This window comes from Lathyrus oleraceus, chromosome 2, assembly GCF_024323335.1.
Source record: "Lathyrus oleraceus cultivar Zhongwan6 chromosome 2, CAAS_Psat_ZW6_1.0, whole genome shotgun sequence".
In the NCBI taxonomy this organism is placed as follows: domain Eukaryota; kingdom Viridiplantae; phylum Streptophyta; class Magnoliopsida; order Fabales; family Fabaceae; genus Lathyrus; species Lathyrus oleraceus.
This window is the reverse complement of record NC_066580.1, coordinates 275,618,239-275,627,160: the sequence shown is the minus strand read 5'-3', so window position 1 is coordinate 275,627,160 and position 8,922 is coordinate 275,618,239.

Below are 8,922 nucleotides of genomic sequence, written 5' to 3'. Positions count from 1 at the left end.
TTCTGTTTATTTAATGAAGAATGTTAGTGTCTGTTTTAATACATGTTCCGTTTGATCATTATTCTCTGTTTTAACACTGATACATAACTAGTATAATAGTTGGAACCAAATATAACATGTGAAACATGCAGCTAAAGGGATTATAATGTGTATCTATAATATTCCAAAAAGTGATACAAAAAGACATTATAAGTCATTGTCATTAAGTCATTATAAAGAATTCAATAACATTACAAAAAAGACATTACAAATCATTGTCAATAAGCTATTATAAGGCACTAAAATAACGTTACAAAAAGCCATTACAAACCATTGTCAATAAACCATTATAAGGCACTAAAATAACATTACAAAAATGCATTATAAATCATTGCCAATAAACCATTACAAGGCACTAAAATAACATTACAAAAAGTCATTATAAGGCATAACAAACATCACAACAAACATCATGGTTGACTTGAAACAGGCTTCCCACCCTTTTGAAGTATTTTTTTTCTTTTTGGGTGGTGGTTGACTTGAACTATTGATTTTGGTGGTTGACTTGAAATCGTTGGTTGTGGTGGCTGACTTGAAATTGTTGGTTGTGGTGGCTGACTTGAAATTGTTGGTTATGGTGGCTGACTTGAAATTATTGCTTATGGTTCCTGAGTTGAGGTTCCTTCTAATACCTGACTTGGAGGTGCTTCTGGTTGTGGTAGTTTACAGGTGGCCTTGTTGTGACCTTCCTTATGGCAACGATTGCACTTGATTCCATGGTTTGCCGGTTTCAAGTGTGTCGCATCCTTAGCCATTTCTCCAACTTCTATATTCCTATTTTTCTTGGTGGTTGTTGGAGATCAACAACGTCAAATTTAGTCCACTAAGTTTCCCCGTTAACTAGATAAATAACTGGTGAATATCAAGCTTCATATAGTTCCTTCTTATAACAGTCAAGTACGAAATCATCAATTTGTAAATATTAATCCCTCATGCATGACATTGCATAACATCATGGCAGCCTTGTCAGCATCCACATTCTACATGAGCATTATTTCTTGGAAAGATTGACAATATATTTTCTCCATTTAGTTATATATGTCTAACCTCGTAGTCATATTCACATGAGTCTTGGTGGAATTTTGATGAGATGTTTGAAATCCTATTCATTGACTCCCTTAATTTCAAGCATTATTTTATCTCAAGCATTCACATGACTTGCAGTTGCAGCCCTCCACATTAATTCCTTTAGTTTTACGCCAAGGAACTTCTTCCTAAAGTTGCTATATAAATGCCTAACACAAAACATCTTGTCAACATTACCAAGTAACTCCTCAATAGCTGGTAACGGACCCTGCAATCAGAAGGTTTCAAAGTGATAAAACATTTGGTGATATTTGTGAAGCAATTGTGAAATAAGTAAAATTCAAGGTTAGAATTAACCTTTTGTTTACCACTTATGAAAGTATAGGTTTTGCACAATCTGACTCCCTCTAAATCAGTTGTCAATAATTCTAAAAACCATCTCCATGAATCTTTAGTTTCACATTTAATAACAGCATATGTAATTGGAAGTATTTGGTCATTTGGGTCCTTTCCAATGACAGTTAGTATTTATCCATCATAGTATCCCTTTAAGAAACACCCATCAAATCCTATAATAGGTATGCATTTGAAAAAACTTTTATTGTAAGCTTTGAGGCATATATACATCCTTTGGAAGTGAGGATTCATTTGCCTCTCGGGGTGTTCACTATTTTCCTATTCTCCTTGAAATGGATTACTTGTAATTTTAATAGTTGATATTGGGTTTGCCCTTAACAATTCATGGCCATAATCATGGATTCTTCTATATTTCTCCCTAAATGAGCCATCCACAATGTCAACATCAAGTGTTTTTGCTCTATATACAAGTGTCTTGTTGATGTCTACATTCCACTTTTCACGCGTCTTCTCCATAATATCACTCAACTTTAAATTCGGGTTCTCTCTAACATTGCTTTGAATCTTTTTGCCTAGCCACTTGGAATTTATGAACCTAATCTTATAATCCATGTTACATGTATTTTTGTCCACTATTATCCTCAATTGCCAAGTTTCTTAATCTTTTATATTTGCATAGCATGCCTCTCATAGACAACCATCCTTGCACTTCACTCACATCCCCCTTTTGTCATTTTTCTTACTTGCACTTCACTCACATCCCCATTTTGTCATTTTTCTTAAATTTCAAGTTTCTTCATGAATGTATAACATAGGTTCTTATAGCCTCCTTAAAGTCATCATTTGTAGAAAAATAAGTCCATGTTTCCCATTTGTAGTCTTCCATTTTTTTGGAAGCTTGAAGGTTATAAAGGTATCTTTTATAATATCACCATTATCACTATCATACTCATGAGGTAGTTCATCATTATCATATTCTTCAATGTCACTTAATCCTCTTAAGTTTGCCTCTAAGAAGCATCAAGTAAACCACTCCCTTCACTTGATCCTTCCATGTTTACCTTGCCTTTTGCTTTGCCCTTTTCCTTACCCTTTGCCTTACCTATTGCCTTACCCTTTGCATTTCTCTTTGTCTTGCCATTTGCCTTGTCCTCATAACCAACTACTATCTCTCCATCAATTCCCATATCATTTTCCGAGTCTTCAAAATTCACATTCAAAGCATTATCTCCACTACCATCTACATCTCCTTCCACTTCTGCCTGGTTACCATTAACTCCCTCAACTTTTGACTAGTTACAATTGAGTTCCTCAGTGTCACAGTTTATCCCGTCATCACCCATATTCTCCTCAATGTCACAGTTTGTCCCTTCATCACCCACATTATCCTCAGTGTCACAGTTTGTCCCTTCATCACCCATATTTTCCTCAATGTCACAGTTTGTCCCCTCATTATCCATATTGGTCCCCACATTTATACTATCTTGCACCATAGTGGTCACCACATCAGTTTCATTAACTCCTAACTCAACTCCCACATTTGTGTTATCTTGCACCACATTGGTCCCTACATCAGTTTCATTAGCTCCAAACTCAGCTCCCACACCCACAACAAATTCCTCATCTAATCCTAATGAAAGAATTGGTTCATCAATAATGTCAAGTTGTGAATCAAGATGAGTAACATATAAATGACATTCTATAGTCATACCTGCAATTGTTTTCATACTCTTAGTTCCATTGTCATCCTCCAACAACACAATATCACAAACATTCATTTCATTGTAATACCAAAGTTTATCTATAGTTGGACAACTTAAACCTTTTAACATGCCTAAAATTTCAAGGTAACTCCAATAATTCGGATCAACATTCTAAATGGTCTTTAACCCTTGATACCCTGACTTTGTGAAGTTAGTAAACTCCCAAGAAAACTCACCAAAATGATGAATAACCCACTTAAACATCTTCTCCATTACCTATTCAACCTACATAAGATATAAGTAGTACTAATAAAGATGGCTAAAGAAAAAAGTTCATGTTTTTAGTAGGTTACAGGTGAGAAACCATACTTTAGTTGTAATCATAGAAACTTTACTATCGTCTTCAATGGCATTGATATATGGAACTATTGTTGTTACCGTCTTTAACGGAGTTGGTCTGTGAAACATGATGGTGCTATCGTCTTCAATGGAGTTTTCCCTATTCTGAGAAATGTCTTTGTTTGTCATAACATTTCAACTTCATGCCTTGAAACTTCATTCCTTTCTTATTTAACTTCAAAGATTTACAGCATAACATTTTTTAGCATTTTTCCAGCAATATTAAAATTCCATGTCAAGAGTAAATAGTCCATCCTGGCATTTTTTAATGTTTTTCCAATAGAAACTAACGGAAAATACCAAATAGTTTAACGAAGTTGAAGTTAATGGACCACTATGTAACATTTTTTACTTAGGGGACCAAAGTGAAACTTCTTATAAAGTTAAGGGACTAAATGATGCATTAAGCCAAAAAACATTTATCGGTACACCTGTATTTCTCATCTCACCTTATAAGATGGAAAAACACGTGGAAAAACCAAAATGTTCTCAGATTTCGAAGATATATCTCCAGGCGCACCTTACCTTGTCTTAAGTCAAACTGTTACAACTCGCCCAGAGATGCATCTCCAAAATATTTCAAAACACACCATATGCATCCCTCTCTAATGTTGAAAATATAATCCATGGTGTCTAAGAATGTTGTTGTCGAAACACCTAGTTGTCAAAGTGTTGAGGAGTTAGCCTCGACATGGATTTTTACTTAGGCTCAATTTTACAATGTTAGCATAATTAGGTATTTGGGCTTTACTTGAGGAGTAACAAGCCCAAAATCTATAAATAGGGAATCCTTATTGATTGTGAGACAACTGAAGTACAGTTGCACAGTTGAATAAAATCTCAGTTTGAGAGCAGAGAGTTAATCTGCATAAATGCTTATTTTTCTTCCCCCATTTTGATAAAACCTTATTTCTCTTTCTTCCAAATTTTCATTTTTTATTTCTTATTCCACTAACAATTGTGCATCAATATAATCTTACAACCTAGTGTGGTTGATTCACTTGAGTGAACAGTGAATAACAAAAGGAGTAGTCAATCATAAAGATTAATTCTTGTTCATCAAGATTTGGTTCGGAATTCTCCATAGGTTTTGGTGAATTTCTTAAAGGGAGATTGGTGAATTTACAACATCTAAAAGGTCTATTATAGACATTTATTGATCCATAGATGCATCTTTGCCCGTAACCAGTCAAAACTGTGCAAGTCACGTTAGTTTTATGGTTACTCATATGAAAATGACAATTTATAAATGTTAAGGCCTCTATTATGTGTTGAGCATTAAATCGTACAACCGATATACAAAAAATAACATATGAATCTGAAGTCAAAATAATTCATCATGACATACAAAATAAAGTCGAAATATACAAAGAAGTTGAAACAAGTAAAAATAAAAAACAATTGAACATAAATCTAAACTACAAATATTATCAACTATTGTGCATGTCGGACTAGAGCTCGTCGGCCTCCTTTGCATCCCGTCCTCCGACAATGTCTCTAATACATCAATGCCTCTTATGCCTCCGTTATAATGGCATCTAGGACCTCCCTCACCCCAAAACCATCATTGAATATACATATGTCAATGTCTGTCTGCGCAATCTCTATAATACAACGACATATAAGCAACACATCATGAGCATTATCTAACCTAGTATGTGCATCCTCTAGCATCTTCTAATGAGCTGACCTTGGTGGATCTCCCAGAGCAACTTGCACCATATATGGACGTGGCACCCTGAAGAACCACTTGATGTACCCGTCTACATAGCTCCAGTTGCTCTCAACTATGGTACTTTGTGCCTCCTCTGGTACCAGATGACTAAGATAATCATCAAACATCACATTCATATCTTTATGTGTCATAGCGGAAGGAGCAAAGACAATAGGGTGTCTAGGAATAATCTGGGTGTAGCCGGACTGCCGCATGATGCACTCAGGGAAATGAGGAAATATCAGACGTGAACCGCAAGCCAACCATCCCGAGTATGACATTATGTAATCAAATGGTCGTGTCTCACGATGATCGACATAGTTGTTAAAGTGCATATCCTCGGGTACCAAGCGGTCAAGATACACTTGAAACAACTATGTCGCCTGGTTCCCTCTGAGCGGGGCAAATGCAAAAGCATGCAGTATATCCTCGATATAGGTCGGTACACATGGCCAACCGAAGATATGTGGAAAGTGCTAGAGGATCCAAACCTGAAAAGTGTTGGAACATACGAATCATTAGTAAAGGCGTTGCAAAAATGTAATAAAAATGACACAAACAATAAAAGACCAATAAATATTACCATCAAAAGTTTGATGTTGCATGTTACCTGCTTCGTCTTCCACCTACAACCTTCAGATAACTTAGAGTACAAGTAGACCAAACAAGCGGCACCCTAGTTATACTCATGGATCCGCTCAAAGTCCTCGAAGTACCATAGGTAGATGACACCCACATAAGTGGTACTCTTGTCCACAAAAATGACAGTGCCTATCAAATATAACAAGCATGCTCTCATAGCATACGTTCGATGTTGTCCCACTTACTTCGCATCACCTCTAGCCTGCTCTACTCTAAGCAACTCATATGTATCTACCTTTTTAAGGAATTCAAACCTAGCATGAGCCCCTCTAGTTTTTTCAAACTCCCTTAAGGAAGCTTCTAGGTCAACTCAAAAATAGTCTACCATCAACTCAAGTGCCTCGTATTTGTTAATCCTCATGTGTTATAAAAGCTTCCCTTTAATCAGAAGATGTAGTAGACACGACACATCACTGAGTGATTGACATCTCACTAAGTAGTAAATGAAATGATGAGGTCTCAGTATGCCATCTCTCCACAAATGCATTAAGCATCACGTGGTTCACCGCAACATAAGCGGTCTTGCATAAGTCCTTCATCCCATATAGGGACAAAGCAACCTGAAACCACTCATCATTAGGCTAATGCAAGCCAGTAATCTTTCGCCCATGGTTAATGAATTTTAGCGGATCACGGTCCTGCAGAAAAATAAATCATCGTCTGAAACTTGTAATATAATAATAAATGTAATTTAAATATAATGAATCCAACTAATTTTACCTCTTTGTCCCATATATGTTTGACAATATGGTATGGGTAAAAAGGCAGTTGTGATAACTCGAACATACCTCCTCCAAATAGATGAGGTAACACTAGCTTATCAACCTCATCAGTCTGAGGTGGCATTGGCTCAATAACCTCATCATCCTGAGGTCCTTCTGGTGCCTTATGTGTCACTGGTGTCTCAAGTACCTTTGGTGATTCAGGTACCTCTGGCGCTTCGGGTGCCTGAATAAGTGAAACATGTTGCCTACGGGAATATGTAGGCAGTGATGCGTCACTAGGTGACACCCGTCTCTTACGGGAAGAAGAATATGGAGATGTATAAGCCCCAAAGGTTGACGCCTCTGCATCAATCGGGCTAGAGGAAACATGAGACTCTGAACCTAACTTTTGTCCCTCCTGACAGATGCATGTTATGAAATCATATCATCTCTATTAGCCATAATGTTTGTAAGTAAACCGGACAAGTGTCACACAATTACTACAAGCAAGAAAAACAAAAAATAAAGTAGACAAATAAAATACGGAGATGCATCTCTGGTTCTTGGGAATCCAAACCCCAAAAAATAATGCAGTGATCGTTACTTTTAACTATGAAACACATTTCTCATAATGTATTAACTATCAAACATGCATAACCAATGCAATTCAATACATAATCATCAATTTCTACAAATTTATACAAAAACTTAAAAACATTTACAATAATAAAAAAACTTACAAGAAGTGAGAAATATTTGAAGTTGATGTAGTTAAATAAGCTCTTTGATGTCGTCCAATAATGATTGAAGAAGCTTTGACGTTGCTTGATTGGTTTGGAGACAATGTAATTTTGAGAGAGTTTTAGAGAAAAATTTATTTTTTTAAGTGAGGAAGAAGAAGGGTTTGGGCCCGTTATGTATAAGTAGCGTCCGGAGATGCATCTTTGTAATGTTTACAAAAATGCATCTCCTTAATTTTTTCATATTAAGTCAGACTTATATTGACTTAGGGTGCATCCGGAGATGCATCTCTAGAATCTAGAGGCAAATTTATATTTTCACGTGTCTCCCTAGTAATATATATGGTGCATTAAGAAAATCCCTATTTGTTTATGGTAAGGTCCAAAACAAAAGGTTGAAAAGCACAGTCAAGTGATAAAACACATAGAGTTGGGGATCCCTTCTCATTCATTCAAAAATAGACAATTTTATCCTTCAAACATGTCTATCAATATCTGGTCAGATCTGACGGCTACTCGCACAATGCGCTTCATCACATGCCAATGGTTTTAACTAATGTCACTATATAAAGTGAAAAGTGTGTCATTTCAGGTATTCAAATATATTATCACTCTCACGTTATTTTGGATTCTCTCACTAACTTAGACATTGGAGTGTTAACCTTACAGATCATCCTCATCTCCATTGCATTAGAAATATGTTATATCGTACCAATATCTTATTTCATCGTTTATTAAACATTATGGTTTCATAATGGAACAATGGCACTATAAATTGGTAGGGGTTTATACGGGTTGGGTTGGACCGAGTTTAGCCTAACTTATTACCCAACTCGTTCATAATTCAATGGGTTGGGTTCATCGTTCATCTGCAATTTCACGGTCAAAACTGTTTTGAGTCGGCCAAAGGTCCAATACGAGCAAAATTTAAACATTTAACACAACCATGTAAAGCCCAACCAAAATTATCCAACATATATAATAAACAAGCATAAGACTTAAGGTACATTTTTCTAATCTCATAATTTCACTTCACCCATCTTGGACTCTATAACGAACTTGTGTGTTGATGTGCTAACCTTGCAGGTCCACCATCGTGCCACCAAATCAAATATCACCACCACCGTGTTTGGAGTTCATCATCATCAATCAAACACAATTCTGGTTCAAGTACGGAACAATGGTATTGTCATGTTCCCTAGCCAAATTTTTGTAAGAACAAAAATTGTGATACAACAGATTCCTTGATTTTGATGATAACAAAGGATGAAACCAAAAATGGCACCCTAACGAAAAGTTTCTAAGTGTGCAGGACTCTGATGACATCATCAGATACAATACCAGATCAGAAGCATATTATCAAATGATCAGAAGCTCTGAAGTAGAAACAAGTTCAAGAAAGTCTAAACTCTGAACTAAACAATAAGTATCAGAAGCATCTGAACAAGAAGTAAGTCCTAGAACCTCTGACTCTGAACAACGCCCTCTGAAGAAACTATTTGGATCAACATCAGAAGCAAGATTCCAAGGTTCTCCAGAAACACAAATACTCTGATTATGGAATTGCTAATCATGAAAGAGTAACGTTGAAGACAAGT